Raw genomic sequence first — 18,681 nt, 5'->3', positions numbered from 1 at the left:
AATCACTATCCATATTTCTTCAACAGATCTTGTCAGTCTTTAAGCTTTCCAGAGATGGGGGGGGGGTGTTTGATTTTAGACACTTGGCTTAGACATTGATGTGCATCTGTTCCTCTTAACTTCATTTTGAGTGGTGAAATAAATGATAAAGAGAAGAGAAATCTCACAAAGGAGATATAATTTTAAGTAAAGAAAATTCATTTTAGCTACCCTTGACAGCTGAGTTACATAAATTCCAAAGGACATAATTCTACATAAAACAAGTGTATGTAATACTTGATTTAAATATGCATTAATAAACAGATCATCCCATTGACCTCTGCTTGTATATTCAGTTAAGTTGACTCTAAAATCTCCAGCATTTTGAAATTCAATGTTAATAGCAATTTTTTAAAACTATAGATAATTTAAAATATATGAAATAACTACATAAAACAGTAACTATGGAGATGGTTTTATATATTCACCTCTATAGATAGAATATGTATATATATATCCTTTGAATATATATATTCAAAGTTGATAGATAGATACTTCATAAAATATAAATGTAGAGCATTTTATCAAATGGAAGAATGTATTTTACAGCGAGGAGAAAAACAGTATCAGAGTCCTGATGGGAAAACTATCCTGGTTTTTCTGTTTACTTATGAGATTTTTCTCCCATCAATAACTCATACAATTTAATATAACTGAGCAGCAAGACTATAAGAATTCAGAATATATTTATACAATGCTCCTCATTCATTAAAATAAATTACTGCTGATCTCTTGCAGCAATAATCATCAAATCTATGACACAAGATCCTGAATGGTACATCATCCTTTAATTGCTACAGCAATTTTAAGGTAATAGTTCAAAAGAAATCTAAATGCATTTAATGTATTTAAACATTACGTTCTACTCTGAAAGAAAAAGAAAAAAGCAAGAGCACCAGCATCAGCTCTCATGTGTGTTGAAAGACCAACATTTCTTACTTGAGTGCTGTTAAAATATTGATACATTTCTTGAGAGTTTTTAAGAGAATTGTGGGGGAATTTGAGAATCTCTACCACTGTTTAGCTCTAGGAATTTCTCCTTATCCTTGATCTGAATTTAAACTACTAAGACGAGTTTCATTTTTTCATTTGTCCTGCTCAACAATGGGTTCTTCCAATACCAGGATGCATGAACACTTTCAATTCTGGGAAATTTTCATTCATTACTTCTTCAAATATGTTTGACCCAACATTCTTCTGCCCTCTCATTTAGAATTCTTAATAGAGAAATGTTGGGACTTCCGGATCTATGTATGTCTCCAATCTTTTCTTTTGTGGTTTTCCTTTTTTTATTTTTTCTGATCTGTTTCAGATAACTGCTACACCTGACCTTTTAGCCTACTAATTTATTCTTCAGCTGTGGTCATTCTTAATCTCTGTCCATTTAGGTAAGAGTCTGTGCTAAGATTTTTACTTTATTTCAACACTATTTCTTTTCAAAATGACAAATTGGTTTTTCTTCATAACTGTTTATTATTTCATTCTTCTTCTTTTTTATAATTTCTAACTAACAAAGTCAGCATGATACCTTTGTTTATTGAAGGTATTAAATCCATTTATTTTTAGGGCTGTACAGATTACTTTAATATTCCTAGTGCTCCAGTATAAATGTTGTCTTCTATTGGGTTTTTCTTACCACAGCATTGAACTTATTTAGATGATTGGTGTTTCAGGCTTAAGCACTCACTTTCCATTGAGGATTTTTTCTCCTGCCTCCTTGTATGCATCCTGGATTGTGATTGCCTCCGAGCCATGTTATTATCATCAGCTCCAGAGTTCCAACCCTCACATTGGCCCTGTTTCTCAGGGGGCCATCAATCCCCGCTAATATAATTGCTTTGGTTTCTTTGTTGCTTTTGTTGTCTTATTGTGAGTGTTTATAGAATTGCCTTTCTAATTCTCTTTCTTGTTTTAAGTACAACTATATATGTAAGTGTGCAAATAATATTGATTATATTGTATATGTAATGTTAATGCAAGCAGGAAAAATTCAATGTCTACAAATTCGAATCTGAACTGTGTCATCTTTAATATAACTATGTTGCTGTTGTTTTAATCTCAGATTTCAGTCTGGAATTGTCATGACAGCATGCTCTGTTGCTTGTGTAATTTTTACAGAGTTATAATAGGACTTGTGTCATTTTTTTCTTCTAAATTTCCTTGTGGCTGCTTCTCTCTGAAAATGAAAATCCCTCCTCAGTTGTCTAGTTTATATTAATTTTTTCTTAGAATAGCATATTCTGAGAGACAAAAGACTTGGATTCTCATCATAGTTTTGATACTATCAAAATGTGGGACATTAAGTAATTATTAATTTCTCTATCCTTAAAACTGGGAAAGTATTAACTCCCTCGTCAGTTTCTGAAGTGAGATCATTTTGATTTCTAATGCCAGGTTGTTATAAGTGAGTTCAGATCCTAGATGAAATACATTTAGGCCCCACAGAGTTGGATAGACTAAAAATCATTCGTATTTTTAAGGACCCTCTTGAAGACAGCTGGGGCCTAGTAATTTTTATTGACTTATTTGCTTTTAAAGTTGTGTTCTGAAGTCAGCAATCAAAGAATCAATGAGTCTAGAAATAGTGAGCCACATTGAAAATAGCAATGAATAGAATGAGAGCTTATGGCATCTAATAAACATGAGTTCACATTATAAATCTACCTATAGCTTCTGTGTTACTTTGGGTAAGTTAATTAATATCTCCATGCCTGTCCACATCATGAATTTCCAGCGAGATTAAATTACACTACAAAATTTAAAATCTATAAGGCATTTGATGAATTTCACTTTTCTTTTCTGTTAAATTGACTGGATTTAATGTCCATGAGCTTTTCTTGGTATTTGTTTAGTATCAAATATTCTTGCTCTATATTTTCTTGGTATCTGATGTTGTAGATAAGTCTGACAGCAATATGATTAATTTTATTTCGTGAAGGTCCTGTATGTTTGTGTATTTGTGTTTGTGTAGAACCATGTAAAGATTTTATCTTTCTTTTTATTGTTCCAACATTTCATCACTATGTGTCTCAGTGTGGATAGTTTTCATTCATCCTGTTTGCTATCCAACTGGCTGGTGGATAGTTAAGTCTTAGGGTACAGGCCTTCTTTCAGGTCTGGGAAATTTTCTCCCATGATTTAGTGATTTCCATCCTCACATTTCCTCTAACCTTTCCCTCTGGAAATCTAACTAGAAAAATATTGATACATATGGACCTTTTTTGCCAATGTTCAGTTTCTTTCTTTTACTTTCCAGCATTTACCCATTCAACTTGCCTTAACAAAGGATTCTTTGGTTCAATGTTACTTCATACCTCACTCCTTAGCAGAGTCTATTCTACTATTCAGCCATGAACTATTTATGTGTTGTTTTCCCTCTTTGGAGGAGGAGAGGAGTGTTAAATCTACTTTTACTTGATTTTAGCATTTTACTCCCTTCAAATATTTGATAATTCGTATTTGCTTGCTCAGAATTGTTTTTGAGCACCTCTGTCCTCCTGCTAATCTGTTTGCCATTATCTCTGTTCTGGCTGAATGAAGAGAAGAGGAAGATTCTCCTCCCGGGGGTGTCTTCTGGCTGTGAGAGGTCCCATGCCTCTCCTGGTTGTCTCATTGGAAATCTGAGCTCTGCTTTTTCTCTCCAGTCTCGGTATTCAGACCCACTGCGTTCCCCTACAGCTTTCTGCCAGCTGCTTAGCATAAATAAAAGAAGGGGGAGAGAACAATAAACACAGCTCTTCAAACAAAGTTCCCTAATTAATCATCCTGATGTACACCTCAGGACCCTCTTCCATTCCTGTATGAACTGACTTTGAGCTTGCAGCTGCCACAGAACCAGTCTCACCTATAAACAGCCTCTGCGTATATGCAGATCTGCCGTCTTCAGTCAATACCACTCTATCTACCCCCAACCTTTTAGGACTCTCTCAACATTTCTGGACCACTGTTGGTGCTTTTCTTTATTTACCACTTTAATGACTTTTCCCTCTGCAAGGTTTTTCTTTTCCACTTCCTGAAAATTTATCTGAGTGGGAAATTGGATTATTTGCAACCTATTCACTGCTCCACATTCACTAGCATTTTAGCAAGTTCTTTGCATAATTGGTAAACATGTTCTGATAACAGGTAATGTGTTGGGTAGTACTGCCAGAGCCCACTTTGCCCAGAAGTGCCTAGGAAATAATGCCTCTCCCCACTCCCCAGTCCCAGTTGATCAAGGCAGCCCTTAACAAATGGTTGACTGATATAGGGGTATGAATACCACTGCTCCAGCATCCCATAGCTGGGATAATGTGGAGGCATGCATTTTCTGATGTTTTCCAGGGGGTCCCTGCAGGATTCATCTCTAGATGTCTATTGTGGTAGCTGGTAGAAGAACATACTCATTATTGGCTGCCTTCCCTTCCCTGTCTCACATCCCTTTGATCATGCTGGTGTTCCCTGTCCCCCCAGATAAACTACATGTACTTAAATCTTTGACTTTGTGGAAACCCAACCTAAGCAATCACCAGGAAACAAATAGCCATTGTGTTATGAAATGTGTCCAATTAGTCTCCACCTAAGTACTATCTGATTAAAGTAGTAAACCAGGGTCTGGCCCTGTGGCTTAGTGGTTAAGTCTGATGCACTCTGCTTTGGCAACCCAGGTTCACAGGTTTGGATCCTGGGGGTGGACCTAAACCACTCATCAGCCATGCTGTAGCAGCAATCCACACACAAAATAGAGGAACATAGGCAACATCTGTTAGCTCAGAGCGAATCTTCCTCAGCAAAAAAAAAAAAAAAAGAAAGAAAAAAGTAGTAAACCAGATATACACGTGTGAAATAATCATGAATTTTTCCTTATGTATCATAGCTGTTTGAATCTGAACATAAAAGCAACACATATTACAAGAAGCTTTGTTATATGGTATACTGTAGAATACTCAGAATATGTTTTGCAGCATAACAGTCTGTTGAAATGGTTAGGTAATGAAAGATTCTGTGATGATATTATTTTGGGAAATACTACATACGATATTCTTTTCTTAGAGATTTGCAATGCATGTGAGCATGTTAAAAGTAAAAAGAACGCCTATAGCAAAAATAAAACATAACAATAATCTGTCTTCATTTGAAGTTAATATTTCTCAAACTAATTTGACCAGGGAAACTCTTTATAACATAATTCCTATTGATACCTAGTGAAATCAGTGTTTTGTTGAACATAATCCTCATCACTAGCAATAGAAAATTATGGTCTGTTTATCTGTGGGAAGGTAACCGACCTACGCAATTATGAAAGCTGTAATCTTGATTTCATTAGACCCATAATCTTACCAGTCACACAAAACTGCTGAGCATTAGTAATTAATTATTAAATATATTGGCTACATTGGAAAGTGGCATTGCTTAAAAGTCTTTTTTATTTATTTATCTTTTTATTGAATAAATTGGATATATAACATTGTTTAAGGAGTATAGCGTGTTCCTTTGATATATTTATATATTTTAATATCGTTGCCAATGTAGTGATATTTATCACATTACAAAATTATAGTATAATATTATTGTCTGTATTAACTACACTGTGCATTAGATATTTAGAGTTTATTTATTACTTGTTTCAAGTTTGTACTGTTAAACAACATCACTCTTATCCACCCCCCATCCCTTGGTAACCACCATTTTACTGTTTTTCACAGGTTTAACTTTTTTTAGATTCCACATATAAGTGATATTATACAGTACATGCCTTTCTCTCAAATTTGATTTTTAACTCAGATAAAAACCTAGGGGCCGGCCCCATGGCCGAGTGGTTAAGTTTGCAAGCTCCACCTCCCTCGGCGGCCCGGGGTTTCACTGGTTTGAATCCTGGGCGTGGACATGGCACCGCAAATCAGGCCACATTGAGGTGGCATCCCACATGCCACAACTAGAAGGACCCACAACTGAAATATACAACTAGATACTGGGGGGATTGGGGGAGAAAAAGCAGAGGAAAAGAAAAGATTGGCAACAGTTGTTAGCTCAGGTGCCAATATTTAAAAAAGAAAACAAAACCCAGACCCCAAAATGTATGATCTCTTTAATATTTTGCTTCAGTTTCTTAAATATTATCATATTGATAACATAATGTTGAGGTGACAAAATTAATGCCTATGTATACTCCATCAAAGTCCATAAGTAATTTTATTGTTGGTTCAACAGAGAGGCCCCATTTGATTAGGTTAATAAATCATTTTGTTAGTTGACTATAGCTATTTATTTTTCCTCAAAGATTGGAAAATAGTCTTTAAACACTCATTAATTAATTGATACAACATAATTTTCAAATAATGGCATTTCTTAAACTTTTATGTCTGTGATAGCAATAGATGTTTAAGTATGCTTTTTTTTTAACTACATAGATATCACTGTCTTCTAAGTTCACCATATCTTTGAGCACTGGTGTGTAGTTAGACTCTGCTTTTGTAAACTAGCTTAAAGTACAAGGATTTAGAGATTTATTAAAATAAACAATTCTCAATTAAAGTGTCAATTTTTATTCAAGATGCATTTAACATCTAGTGTTTTTTTTCTGCTTGGTGAGAAGTATTTATACTCTCCAATCTTTTCTTCACACGTTTGTCAGAGCTGGTTTCAAAATACAGTCCTAATTATGTTATCTCCTCACTCAAAAATCTTTGTTATTTTGATGTCATTAAGCTAGTCTCCAAATGTGTTTGTGAAATTCCCATCCATTTTCAGGAAGACCCAGTTCAAATGCCTCCTCATTAATGAGACAGGTGTTGAATCCCACCCCACTGGCATTAATCTCACCTTTTTCTGGGTTCTTATACAATGCAGCTTCTATGGGCAAATGGCTTCATCTCCTTGAGGTTTCTTTATATACTGAAATAAAAACAACATCATCAGTTGTTACGTGCAATAAATAACTTGAAGTGTGTAAAGTACCAAGCACGGGGTTTGGCAAATATTAAAGCTCAATAAATTGTAGCTATTCATATGTCTTATTATTATAGCACACAGCCTGCTTTGTGTTAGAGTTATTTGTGAACAAACGTGTCTCTTTCTATTAGCATATAAACTCTTTGAGGGCAGACTTTATGCCTAAATTGTATCTCAATGTGCCCAAGGTATTCAGCACTTCTCTGGCATACTTTGCTTGTTTGTTTTACTTTTAATCCATGGTAATTTAATGCAAAAATAAACATATAAATTTATATGTAATATCTGTGTCTTGCAGTTAGCAGAACCATTACATTTTCTAATTCACAAATTTACTGAGCTGGCACCATGTGCTTATCACATCATAGATTCTATAAGCAATATTGGAGTAGGATTAGCTATGGCAGAGTCATATTTTGAAATATTTACTTATGTGTGCGTGTCCGTGTTTATCTCCCTACATTAGCTTTGTCTTCCCCATTGGTGGTCACTGCTCAAACTAGACTTTCACTATTACTGCCCAATGGAATGAAGGCTACAGCAGAAATTTAACTAGAAACCGCTTGGCTGGGAAAGAGAGTCAGAGTCAGAAAAGAAGTACACACAGTAGATGCTGGAGTAAGTTTCTAAGAAGGGATCTTCAAGTATGCCTGACTCAAGGAACATCTAAGTTTTGGTGTGGGTAGAAGGGGAATAGAACTTCAAAACAGGTTAAAAATTTAAAAGTAGATGGAATCTGTGCTGCTTTTTTTCATATGACTCAGAGATCTTCAAGATTCAAGCAGTCTTTATACTTCAGCATGGTGCAAGAGCAGGTAAAGAAGGCAAGGAGATGAGGTTTGGCTAGGTAGGTCAATCTGGCCTGAGACAATTCATAGAGCTTTTTGTGGCTCCAGAGTGGTAAGAGAGAGAAGCCAGATTTTCCTCTGCTCCCAGGAAAAGCACAAAAGTAAGCCAGAAATTAGAGGTTGCAAACAAGCAAGAGAGCTAGCTGGCAGATCCTAAGGGTCTCATTGTTGAAATAAGGGGGTGGTGTAGAAGAAAATAGTAGTAATCTTATAACTAGGAATTCAGAGAGAGCATGACTACCTTAGTAAATGTCAGGACAGAAAATTACAGCTGAGAGCAAGACAGAACAATATCTATTCCAAAGGTTGCATGAGATGGACACATGAGAATCTAGAACCAGATCACCCCTCCCCTAACACATTCATAATTCTAGTGAGCACCCTATATACACCCTTAATTAAATAACCTCTCAAGGAAAAGGAGAGGGAAAGTAAATCCTTTCCTAATGTGGCAAATCCTGAATTGAATGAAAAACAAAATACTGAATTAACTGTTTTACAGAAATAACTAGGTTCAGTTGTCTCCTACTGAGTCAAAGAGGGACTCAATAGAGAGATCACAATAAATAATAGAAACAAAAAGAAAATTTGTCCACCTGAGTTTTATACTGTAAAATTTGTATTCGGAATATATTCACTATGTCTTGAAGAGTGTCGTTCAAAATTCCAGATAATTTTTCCACCAATTGTATGTTTGGAGAAACTAGTAATATTGAGAAAACATTACGCACACATGGTCAGTAAGTAACAATACGAAATAGTCTAAAATTCTGTATAAAAATGAAAAATGTAGATCCATAGTTTTTATTACTCCCAATGTGTAAACATTGTTTTTCAATTTTTAAAATAAAAATTGCATGTACTTAAAGTTTACAACATGATTTGATATAGACATACACAGTGAAATGATTACTACAATCAAGCTAATAAACGTATCATCTCCTCACATAGTTACCATTTATTTTGTGTGTTATGAGAGCATCTGAAATCTACTTTCTTAGCAAATTTCCGGTATTGAATACAGTATTAACTATAGTCATCATGCTGTACATTAGATCTGTGGACTTATTCATTCTATATAACTTCAACTTTGTACCCATTGACCAACATCTCCCCATTTCCCCCACCTCCCTGTCCTTGGTAACTTATGTTTAATAACAGAACATATATTATGTGGAATCTGTTTTTCCAGCTTTATTGAGGTATAATTGACATATAACATTGTATAAGTTTAAGGTGTATAATGTGATGATTTGATATATGTGTATATTGCAAAATGATTACCACAATAAAGTTAGTTACATCCATCACCTCACATAGTTAACATTTTTTCGTGTGTAGTGAGACCTTTTAGATTTACTCTTTTAACAACTTTCAAGGATGAAATACAGTATCGTTACTTATAGTTATCATGCTATACATTAGATCCCAAAGACTTATTCATCTTATAAATGGAAGTTTGTACATTTTGACTGCATTTACCCTTTTCTCTCACGCATCCACCCCTGGCAATCACCAATCTACTCTCTTTCTATGATTTGATTTTTTAAGATTCCACATATAAGTGAGATCATACAGTTTTTGCCGTTCTCTGATTTATTTCACTCAGCATAATTCCCTCAAGGTTCATTCACGTTGTTGTAAATGGCAGTATTTCCTTATTTAATGCTGAATAATATTCCATTGCATATATATACTCCACCTTCTTTATCCATTCATCTTTTGATGGACACCTAGGTTGTTTCTACATCTTGGCTGTCGTAAACAGGCTGCAATGAACATGGAGTGCAGATATCTCTTTAAGGTAGTGATTTCATTTCCTTCAGATATATACCCAGAAGTGGGATTGCTGGATCATATGGTAGTTTTCCTTTTAATTTTTTGAGGAACCACTGTCTTGTTTTCCATAGTGATAATACTAATTTGTATTCCCACCAGTGATGTTCAAGGGTTCCTTTTTTTCCATATCCGAGCCAACACTTTTAATCTCTTGTCTTTTTGATATTAACCATTCTGACAGGTGTACAGTGATATATCATTGTAGTTTGATTTCAATTTCCCTGATGATTCGTGATGTTGAGCACATTTTCATGCACCAGTTGGTCATTTGTATGCTTTCTTTGGAAAAATGTCTATTCAGTTCCTCTGCCTATTTTTTAAAAAATTATTTTATTGGAGTCATATTGACTTATAACATTGTGTAAATTTTCAGTGTACATTAATATATTTCAGTTTCTGTATAGACTGCATCATATTCATGACCAATAGTCTACTTTTTTCTGTCACCCTACATATGTGCCCCTTTATCTCTTTCACTCTACCCCCACCACTTTCCCTTCTGGTAACCACCAATCTGTTCTCTCTATCTACATGTTTGTTTGTTTATTTAACTTTCACATACAAGTGAAATCATACAGTGTTTCTCTTTCTTTGTCTGACTTATTTTGCTTAGCATAATACCCTCAAGGTCCATCCATGTTGCTGCAAATAGGAAAATTTTGTCTTTTTTATGGCTGAGTAGTATTCCATTGTGCATATATATATATATATATATATATATATATATATAATACACACACACACACCGTATCTTCTTCATCCATTCATCTGTTCATGGGCACTTGGGTTGCTTCTACGTCTTGGCTATTGTGAATAATGCTGCGACAAACATAGGAGTGCATATATCTTTTTGAATTATTGATTTCACGTTCTTTGGATAAATACCCAGCAGTGGAATAGCTGGATCATATGGTATTTCTATTTACAATTTTTTGAGAAATCTGTATACTGTTTTCCATGGTGGCTGCACCACTTACATTCCTACCAGCAGTGTATGAGGGTTCTCTTTTCTCCACATCCTCTCCAACATTTGTTATTTCTTGTCTTGCTAATTATAGCCATTCTGATGGGTGTGAGGTGATATCTCATTGTAGTTTTGATTTGCATTTCCCTAATAATCAGTGATGTTGAACATCTTTTCATGTGCCTGTTAGCCATCTGTAGATCTTCTTTGGAAAAATGTCTGTTCATATCCTCTGCCCATTTTTTGATCAGGTTGTTTCTTCTTTTGTTGTGTTATATATATGAGTTCTTTATATATTTTGGAAATTAATGCCTTGTTGGATATATCATTTGAAAATATTTTCTCCCATTTCATGGGTCGTCTTTTTGTTTTTTTGATGTCTTCTTTTGCTCTCTCTACCCCCCTCTGCATTTTTTTCCCCTGAGGAGGATTTGCTCTGAGCTAACATCTATTGCCACTCTTCCTCTTCTTTTTCTCTTTTTGCCTGAGGACAATTAGCCCTGAGCTAACATCTTTGCCCAGCTTCTTCTATTTTGTATGTGGGTCACTGTCACAGCAGGACGATGAGTGGTGTAAGTCTGTGCCTGGGATCCAAATCCACAAACTGGGGCTGCTGAAATGGAGCACCCAATCTTAACCACTACACCACGCGGCCAGCCCCACATCTCTGTCCATTTTTAATTGACTTTTTTATATGCTGTTATTTTATTCCCACACTGTCCAGTTAAATTCTACAGAGCTAGTTTCCCATAGGTCCTGTCTTAGTTAGCTCAGGCTGCTATAACAAAATATCATAGATTAGGTAGTTTAAACAACAGACATTTACTTCACACAGTTCTAAAGGCTGAGAAGTTTAAGATCAATGTGCTAGCAGATTCATTGTTTGGTGAAACCCTTATTCTTGGCTTGCATAAGCCTTTCTTCTTGTGTCTTCACGTGACAGAGAGAGAACTAACTCTGGTCTCTTCCTTTTCTAGAAAGGATACTAATCCCATCAGGGAGACTCCACCCTCATAACATCATCTGAATCTAACTGCCTCCCAAAGGTTTCACTCCAAATACCATCATATTGGGGGTTAGGGCCTGAGTTTGTTTTTTTGTTATTGAGCTATATGATTTTCTTATATATTTTGGATATTAGCCTCTTATCAGATATATGGTTAGCAAATATTTTCTCCCATTCAGTAGGTTGCCTTTTCATTTTGTTGATTGTTCTTTTGGTTGTGCAGGAGCATTTTAGTTTGATATAGTCCCACTTGTTTACTTTTGCTTTTGTTGCTTCTGCTTTTGGTGTCATATTCGAAAAATCATCATCAAGACCAACATCAAGGAGCTTTTTCCCTATATTTTCTCCTAGTAGTTTTACAGCTTCAGGTATTACATTTAAGTCCTTAGTCCGTTTTGAGAAAATATTTGTGAATGGTGTAAGACAGGGGTCCAATTTCATTCTTTTGCATGTTAATATCCATTTTCCCCAACATCATATATTGAAGAGGCTGTCTTTTCCCCCTTGAGTATTCTTGGCTCCTTTATCAAATGTTAGTTGGCCATATGTGTGTGGACTTATTTCTGGGCTCTTGTTTCTGTTGCATTGGTCTGTATGTCTGTTTTTATGCCAGTGCCATGCCAGTTTGAAATCAGCAAGTGTGATGCCTCCAGCTTTGTTCTTCTTTCTCAGGATAGAATCCATTCTCTTATAGGAGGGGGAGTCAGGATTCTGGGGAAGATCATTAGGTCTGTTACAGTAATAGAATCAAAATTTTAGTCAAAGATAAGATTTTTTTCATAATTTTGTTCATTCTAATCATTTCAGAGATTACAAAACAACATTAATTCATTTAAGACATATTTTTGAGGTTTTCCTATATGACAAGCAGTCAAAATGATGGCAGACCTTGCCCTCATTGAGCTTACAATCCATTGAAAGAAAAATAATAAGACAAACTCATTCACTATACAGATGTTGCACACTGATAAGTGCTAAAAGACAATAAAGCCAGAAATATTGGAGTGGAGGTGAAGTGAAGTGAAGGTGATCTTTTAAATAGAATGGAAAAAGAAGGGCCCCCATTATGGGAGTTAGAAAGCCACATAGTAAAGTGTTTTTGAGAATAGAAAATTCTAATGACTAAGGTGAGGAATGCAATCAAGGCGCTACTTTTATCCTTAAGGAAATGAAGAAATGTGATAAATGAGGGTGGAAAAAGGTATTATATATAATAATATAACGTGAATATATTGTGAATCATTTGCTTTGATTTACTGTAAACCAAATAATTAAAAGTACACACTACTATTATGCAAGTATTGCACGTCCTTGAATCTTTGGAAGATTATTTAACATTATAAATAACAAAAGAAACTATTGATATGTTATTCTACTTAGGATTTCAGCTAATATATCAGACAGATGTTAAAAATATCTTTCAAGGGGCTGGCCCCGTGGTCGAGTGGTTAAGTTCGTGTGCTCCGCTGCAGGTGGCCCAGTGTTTCGTTGGTTTGAATCCTGGGCGTGGACATGGCACTGCTCATCAAGCCACGCTGGGGCAGCATCCCGCATGCCACAACTAGAAGGACCCACAACGAAGACTATACAACTATGTACCAGGGGGCTTTGGGGAGAAAAAGGAAAAAAATAAAATCTTTAAAAAAAAATCTTTCAAACAACTAATAATAATCATTATAAGTTTAATATACACACATATAGCCATTCTGAAATTAGGAAAAGATTATAAAATGTCCAGAAATGATTGGTATTTTTCCAAAAAAAAAAAAGAAAAGACAAAGAAGGGCCCGTTTTAAACAAGCTACAATCAAGTAAGGCTTACGGGATGGGAGGGAGTGAGCCATGGAAAAGAGGCAATCACAAGTGCAAAGTGTCTGAGATGGGAACATTCTCAGGAGGTTACAAAATAAAGGTTAAGTTACATGTTTAAAAGTCCAATTATAGTTAGGAGCAGAGACAAATCATGAAAACAGTCCGTAGATTCCCAGTGCAATGCTCTTTCCTCCCTACGCTAATCAGCTTTTGGTGTTGGTAGAGTAGCAACATGCAATTGCTTAGAAAGCAATTAGAGGACTTGTGCTAGAGCTGTACATTTAGAAATTGTTACAGTAAATGAATGAAGAAACCAGTAGAATGGGTCGGCTCTCCTTGACAAATACATGCCTTCTTAGACTAGCTAACATCTAGCAATTTCTGTCCCCAGGAAGTGGTCAAAGTTTTCACAACTTGAATAATTTCTATCCGATCTTGAAAATTGGTGTCCAGATTTATTTTGCAGCACCAGAATGACAGAATCATTTGGCATAGACCTAAATATAACTCTTCTCTTTGTTAAAATTAAGAAATCTACAAGAAAATTGCATGCAGTATAATAATTTCACAAATTTATTCAATTTTTTCCTTTATTTAAAAATATTGTATGGTTTTAACATTAAAAGGTATTAAGGCACTATATACTTACCCAATGTCTAAAATGAAAAAGATTAGAAAAATAACAAATGTTGGTGAGGATGTGGAGCAACCAGAACACTCATATGCTGTTGGTGGTAGTTTAAATTGGCACAAATAATTTGGAAATCTGGTAATATTTGTTAAAGATAAATATATGCACACCCTGTACTCATAGTTCTACTTCTTTCTCTATACATAACAGTGTGCATATAATCACTAAAAGAAATGTACAAAAGTGTTCATGGCAGCACTATTGATAGTTATTATTAGTTAATTTAATTCCTTTTCAACTTGTTCCTTCTGCAACAATTATTACATGTTTGTGCATCTGACAGATTTTTTAAATGATAAATATTTAGACTATATTGTTAATAATCAAAATGTTAAAATGTCATCTTTTCCTAAATCATACGTAATATTCACTGATTGCAACAGTATCTATATTTGATAAAATGATAAACAAATAAAATTAAAAATGGAAGATGCATATCCAAAAGCAGTATGCATAAAAACCTGACAGAAGGCACAGATGGTAGTATGGTAAGTGTTCTTCCTAATTGCAAGGAAACCTTTTCTCTTGGGCAAACCACTCTGAAGCTTATTTAAATGTCTTTCATGTGAAGATGCTTGGGACAACAGAATCTGATTGTCAATTGCCCTAATCTCTAGAGAACTGAAAGGTTATCTGATTGGGAGAAGTCAGAGAACTAGGAATAATTCCCTTGCAAAAGTAGAAATATGCCTAATGGCACTGTCCTGAGGATGAACTAAAGCAAAGGCCTTAGAAAGATGCCAAGTAAACATAGTTGTGTTGGGAGATATCACATGCTTACACTGATAACACCATGGTTTTGTCAAGTTTATTGAAGAGAGAAAAGAAATCCTGGAATTTAAGTGATCCTAAGAAAAAAAACACTCTTTTGTTTTTACCATTTCCTTCCAAATTCACCTATGTGAATTTGGGAGTAGTCCGCATAGGTAAACAGAGAGTGAAATTGTTTACATTTCCCCTAAAACTGTATAGACAAAGGCTTATTACACCAGATAAAATGTTTAAGAGAGGATTCTCTACAATCAAATAGATAACATTACTTCTTGTTTTGATTCACCCTTCAAATAATTAGTATAAATAGTTACACTGAAGCTGAGTGAATTCCTATGAATCTAAGTATAATTAAATGTATTTATAAAGCTATATTATTAAATTTATTTTAAAAAGCCAAGGTGCTAAAAATGCAACTTATAAAAATACTGACAACTTCATATATGTAGTAGATATCAATGTAAAAAAATGGATAGTTTCCCAGCAAATGGAAGGATAAAAATGCTTTATGAGATTGATTTACATATTAGAAATCATTGGTTAATAATTTAAAGATTCCTCACTACATTATTTACAGTAGCCAAGATATGGAAACAACCTAAGTGTCCACCAATGGATGAATGGATAAAGAAGATGCAGTATATATATATATATATATATATACACACACACACACACACACACACAATGGAATACTACTCATCCATAAAAAAGGATGAAATCTTGCCATTTGTCACAACATGGATGAACCTTGAGGGCATTATGTTAAGTGAAATAAGTAAGAGGGAGAAAGACAAATAGCATATGACTTCACTCATATGTGGAATCTAAAAATAAACAAAAAACAAACTCATAGATACAGAGAACAGATTGGTGGTTACCAGAGGGGAAGGGGGTGAGGAGGTGGGCAAAATGGGTAAAGGGGGTCAATTGTATGGTGAAGAATGGTAACTAGACTTTTGGTAGTGATTACTTTGTGGTATAACAGGTGTTGAATTATAATGTTTTACACTTGAAACATATAATGTTATATACCAATTTTACCTCAATAAAAATAAAGGAGAAAAGTATAAAGGAATGTAACCTATAAAAATTTATAAATGAAATAAAAGAACACTTTTCATAAACCTTTGAAAGCAAGATATCAGAGAGAGATTTGTACAACCATATTCATTGGGGCATTATTCAAAATAGTAAAGAGGTGGAAGCAACCTAAATGTCTATTGACAGATGAATGGATAAAGAAAATGTGGTATATACGTACAATGAAATATTATTCAGCCTTAAAGAGGAAGGAAATCTTGTCATATGCTACAACATGGGTGAAATTTGAGGATTTTATGCTAAGTGAAATAAGCCAATCACAGAAAGACAAGTACTGCATGATAACACATATATGAGGTATCTAAATTTTACAGTAATGGAAACAGAAAATAGAATGGTGTTTGCCAGGGACTGAGGGCAGAGGGAGGTGGCAATTTGTTGTTCAGTGGGTGTAGAGTTTCAGTCAAGTAGGATGAAAGGGGTTTGGGAATCTGTTGCAATAACAATGTACATACGGTTGACATTATAGTACTGAACACTTGGAAATTGCTGTGAAGGTAAATTTTATGTTATGCGTTTCTTTGCCAAAATAAAAAAATAAAATACTTATTCAATACATATAAACAAAATACATAAACAGTAATGTACATGTGTTACGGGCACACGCTCTTCCTGCTGGGTGGGCTGTGGTGTGGGCTGTGATAAGGGTAGTCACAGTGATTTATATTTTCCCTTTTTCCTTCACACACTTCTGGACATTTTGATATTTTTAGAGAAAGGTTTTCTGTAGAATAAAAACCTCAGGCAAAAGTTACAAAAAAAGAAATGTGCAAGAAAAGTTCTTATATAGATAAAAACAAAGCTAAGGCATTTACAGATAACTAGCTAGAAACCTGTTCTTTGATTCCAAATAGCTAAATGAATACACATGGCTCGTAACCATTGAACTAAAATTCTAAAGGAAAAAAATGTGTTCTAATACAAGATAAAAAAGTGTTGTTGTATCAAGTGTTGTAAAAGGCAATATTAAGGAAATACTTTTATCAACTAAGCTGAAGATGAAAAGAAAAATAATTAAAATGGGACTTCCCCCAAGAATATTAATGCAGAATATGAGGTTCAACTGTGTGGATGCTGAAGGATTAGGTACTGGCTGCTTTAGTCTACATACTATTCCAAATGGGTAGATGCAATTATTTAATGCTAATTTTTAATCTTAATACCAAAATATAGGAAACCATTAATGGAGGGGGGATCCTGGAGTTACTTGGGAGCTAGCTCAAAGAGAAATACTTAATTGGAGTTAAATATGATGGTAGAACACACAGTCACATTTAACAATCACTCCGTAAAGAGATTCTCAGCTTAATCATAGAACAGAGTCTAGGGTTCAGATCAGGGAACATGGATGATAAACAATTAGGTGGTTTAATAATGATGATAATAATAGCTAACATTTCATGAGCATTTACTCTGAATTAGGCACTGTCTTAAACTCTTCATTGCCTTATTTAATCCTAAACAAAACTCATCTACCCCATTCACAGATGAAGAAATTGAGGACTCAAGAGGTAAGGTAACTTCCCTGAGGTTCTTTATCCAGGTAACACTGGAGCAGGATTTGAGCCCAAGCTGCATAGTTATTGGAGTCACACAGACCTGGTGTCATGTCTTTCCTTTACTAGATCATTACTACATAAATTTGGACAAATTGCTTGACTGCTCTGTGCCTTATTTTTCTCATCTGTCAAAGGGGCCTAAAAATACAATGCTATTGTAAGGCATCAGTAGGATAACACATGTGACGGGCACACAGTAAGCACTCAATAAACAGTGATTTCTTCATGTTTCTTGCTGAGATCAAGAAGAGTAGTTTAAAAGAGTCTCCAAGAACTTTTGCAATCAAGCTGACACAAACTGAAAAGGATTTCCTGAGGCCACAAATAAATCTAAGTTTCCTGAAAACAATGAACTTTAAAGGTAACTTAATTTAAAAAATAAAATAAAACCCAAAAGGTAAAAGTTAGTGTTAGATTAATTTTGTCAAAAGTTAGGGGAAAATACCTAGAAAATTTAAAATTCTTTCTAAACATATATCATAAATTTACACGTAGTTTTTCACACGTATGTCTTAGCTATTGGCATACAAATGATTCTGTTTTTGTGGAAAAATAACTGAATATAACTTGCAAACTCTATTCTTTTCTGATGTACAGTTCTTGAATGGGGCCTGAGATTCCTGGAATTTCCATATAATAATCCTTTTGGTGAGAACAGATTGGACTAATAAATGAGAACCATGCGTCTTAATAAAGTTTGCTGGGCCCTTTCCTGAAAAATAAGCTGCGTATCTACATTGAGTGAAAATAATTGACATTCGCAAATTATTTGCTTAGTGTAGGAATCCAGAACCTTTTTACCTATGGTAGAAATAGCTCCATAAAGCTATCAAGGAACATGTAGTCTTTTGTATCTCAAAGAAGACAAAAGGAACTGTTGTTGTATTTAATCATAGATCCACGATTTCTGCCTCAGAAAAAAGTAATGAAAAGAGGTTAGAATACTCCTACCCTTTGGTGGAATATTTCCTGTGTTTTATCTACAGAAAGTTGTCTGTGGGCCAGAATATTTCATCACTGACACCTGGTCATCCAGTGAGGCAAGCAGCTCTGAGGATCAAAACTGTTTTGACTATTAAAGGTTCCCACCTTCACGTGGGGACATTTAGGGAGTATAG

At 34.8% G+C, this 18,681-nt stretch overlaps 1 long non-coding RNA gene across 2 annotated transcripts in view; it reads right to left on the bottom strand.

Moving 5' to 3' along the window:
• Window positions 1-18,681, bottom strand: part of LOC139081001 (uncharacterized) — a 205,012-nt gene that overhangs the window by 116,027 nt on the left and 70,304 nt on the right. For both annotated transcript variants that reach the window (XR_011535924.1, XR_011535925.1), the window contains exon 2: window positions 6,841-6,912. This is a non-coding gene — a long non-coding RNA (uncharacterized lncRNA). The remainder of the gene's footprint in view (window positions 1-6,840; window positions 6,913-18,681) is intronic.

Source organism: Equus przewalskii, chromosome X (genome assembly GCF_037783145.1).
Source record: "Equus przewalskii isolate Varuska chromosome X, EquPr2, whole genome shotgun sequence".
NCBI lineage: Eukaryota > Metazoa > Chordata > Mammalia > Perissodactyla > Equidae > Equus > Equus przewalskii.
The sequence above is the reverse complement of the archived record's forward strand: the minus strand, read 5'-3'. Positions and strand labels throughout refer to the sequence as shown.